Source organism: Hipposideros armiger, unplaced genomic scaffold (genome assembly GCF_001890085.2).
Source record: "Hipposideros armiger isolate ML-2016 unplaced genomic scaffold, ASM189008v1 scaffold_621, whole genome shotgun sequence".
In the NCBI taxonomy this organism is placed as follows: Eukaryota; Metazoa; Chordata; class Mammalia; order Chiroptera; family Hipposideridae; genus Hipposideros; species Hipposideros armiger.
In genome coordinates this window covers 768,084-771,021 of record NW_017731971.1, presented here as the reverse complement: position 1 = coordinate 771,021, position 2,938 = coordinate 768,084, and the positions used below count along the sequence as shown (strand labels likewise).

General features: G+C 40.7%; 1 pseudogene across 1 annotated transcript; it reads right to left on the bottom strand.

The window, feature by feature from the left end:
• Positions 1-295: 295 nt before the first annotated feature.
• LOC109372255 (eukaryotic translation initiation factor 2 subunit 2 pseudogene) lies at positions 296-2,418 on the bottom strand (annotated as a pseudogene). Its single transcript, XR_002122019.1, has 2 exons — positions 1,357-2,418; positions 296-399 (listed from the first exon to the last, which is right to left on the bottom strand). The product of XR_002122019.1 is annotated as a eukaryotic translation initiation factor 2 subunit 2 pseudogene (transcript).
• Between the last annotated feature and the right edge of the window lie 520 nt (positions 2,419-2,938).

Sequence of the window (2,938 nt, the reverse complement as noted above, 5' to 3'; positions counted from 1 at the left end):
GAGCAACAGCGGTTCGAGTCCAGCCCGAGCTGAGCAGCCGCTGAGCTGCCAACAGGTAGCAGGATGGCTCAGCTTAAAAAAAAAAAAAAAAGAAATAGCTGGGTGAGAATTAGACAATAGTGAATCATGGATGAGTTATGTTAAAGGAATAAGATGGATTTTTCTCGGAAACCATGGAGGAAGCTGAGATTTCATAATCTCTTCATAACTAACCTTTGCCATCTGAAAATTGGGGTTTTTAGGTTAAGTGAGTTAACAAAATGATGAGGGATTAAAGGGTAAACTTGTACTGTTCTTAATTCTGCTGAGTTGGTTTTCTCTTGGACTGGGGGCTGTTTTTGATGTTTAGTGTTTCCACTTGTCTCCCAAACTGTAGAGAAGGGGCGGGATACATCTGATCTATTCAGATTTAAATGAAACTGAAATGAAAGTTCACTTCCTCATTGTGAACACCCATGTGACATGTTCCAATGTCTTTAAAAAGCGAGTCTAGCTGAAGACTTCCAAATCTTTGGAGAGAGCCCACCTTGAAGCATTCTTAGTATGGGAGCACCTGGTGGTTCTGTCATGTATGTACCATCTGCTTTTTTCCCTCCCGTTTGGTCTTGAAACTGTTTGTTTGTGTTTTTAGCTTGTTTTGTCTGCCAGGTTTGCAATCTCTGGTTTCAGGAAGTAAACTAAATAATCATGTCGTTCAAATTGCCTCTTATTTTGTTGACTAAAAAGAATCTAGTTTTGAAAAGTTAATGTGTGCTTGAACATATAAACCTGAGGCTGAAACGTAGTTTTCTTTGGACTATAATTTGAAGGCTTTTTACATGGTTCCAGTTCGTTATTTTGAATGAAAAAGCACAGAAAAGAAAGCAGAATTCAGTTTGAGGGAGAGCTAGTCCCTGAATTTCTCTGTTCAAGCCTTTTGTATTAACATGGAAGTGGTGTTTTCAAAAGTCATTAATTTCTTCCTTTGCAATAGATATTTTGATTGTTGGGGAAAAAAAACATTAAAAAAATAAAACGAGCCTTGGGTGTGAACGCAATATGTGGAGGTTGTCTTTTAACCTCTAAATGTGAATATTTAAATAGGCTAGTTAAGAAGAGCTTATGCATTCAAAAATTATGAAGATAAATAAATGATTTTTCAAAGGTTTGCCTTCTTTTTAAGGTTTTTTTTTTTTTTTTGGAAAGGAGGAAAGAGGATTTCCCTTGATTAGATTTCTTGGCAAATCCTGGAAAGTCCCTCCCCACCAACAAACCTCCAACCTTGGATNTGTGGAGGGCAGTGTCACTGGCCCTCATATGTGGGATCCGAACTGGGGCCTTCTGGCGTCCCAAGCCAGTTCTTAACTATCGCGCCACTCGGCCGGCCCTGGAAGCCGGTTTTGATGCTGGCAACAGAGCATCGAGAATGACAAGTTTCACACTGTAAGAAATACAGTCGGGTGTCCTTTTGCAGGATTGTGTCGGGTGATCGGCACGTGTGACAGGTGACGTATTCCTTGATATATCTTCTCAAAACATTTTCTATCTGTTTCTGTTGGAATCTTCCTTTGATTACAAGTTGGTTATTACCATCTATAGAACCACTTGTACCCAATTCAGCCAATAAAAATGCGAGGAGATGTTTGGGCTGACGATGTAATAGTTTACAGATATCTATAAAGTTGACAAAAGACGTTTTCTTGGTTCCTACTCAGACGACCTGTGGAGGTTTCATGACAAATTTCCTTTTCTCTCCAGCAACCATATCTGGATTCTTTTCCCTCATGATGTTGAACACTCAATTCAGTAGCTCCTCATACGTGTAGTCTCTTCCTGAGCCTGCCCAAGCAGGGCCTGTCTGGTTAGTGAATGAGATACTATCATCTTTTTTGCTGTCTTCATCTTCTAAAGCTTCATCTTTCTCTAGAATTTCATCCTCATCTGGGAATTTGACATTCTTCTTTGTCTTCCTTTTATTGTCAAGCATAATGTCAAGGTCATCCTCTGGTTCAGCTGGTTCTTGAACATCACTTTCAAGCTTAAGATCCTTTACACCTTCTTCAGCTTCATCAATATCAAATATCTTTTTTGTTTTTTTCTTCTTTTTCTTTTGATTAAAGAAGTTCAAGTCATCTAGATCGTCAGAAGCATCGTTTTTCCTACTGTCCTCTTCATCAGCTTCTACATCTTTGTCTTCAGTTGGCTCTGGCTCCACTTTTGTTTCTGAGGGCTGGGTTTCTTCTGTCTGGGCATCCCCTTCCTCATCTAACATAAAAGCCTTCTTCTTCTTCTTTTTCTTCTTGCTCATAGTAGGATCGAAAATCATCTCATCCCCGGACATGGCTGCGGCTCAAGTGGACTCGGCACAGACGGGAAGTCGGACGGGTCAGCCCCAGGCCCCAGTGGCAGCACTGCTCTTGCCAACACCTCTCCCACCACCGCACTTGGACAAGCCTCTCTTAAGTCCCGTGTAGGCAGGAATGAAGGCAGAAGGCGTTTATCTGTTGCCCGATTACCATGGTCATGCTATGTACTGACTGTAGGTTTATAGACCATGTCAGACGGAGAAATAATGACTGAAAAAACACATGCACCTTCTCAAAACAGTTGTGTACATTTTTTATCTTGTTGAAAGATTTGTTTTTAGACACATTTCCTCACTAAGGAAATTGAAATATCTATGTCTGGGGGTACACATACATATAAAGCACCAAGGCTAACAGCCAAAAATCAGGTATGGTGTCAGATGTGTCAAAGAGAGACAGAGAAAAGTCAACCTGAAGGAGTTGAGAGTCCCACGGTAGTTCGCTTCTTGAGTTTCTTCTGCTCACAATCTGGACAAAACACCTTTCTGATCTACCTTGTGAGACCCAGCCCTTGTTCCTCTAAACTCTACACTCCTGTGGATGTCATTAGTGAATGTCATTAGTTCATCTTTCTGGGTGCTACAGTTTATTTT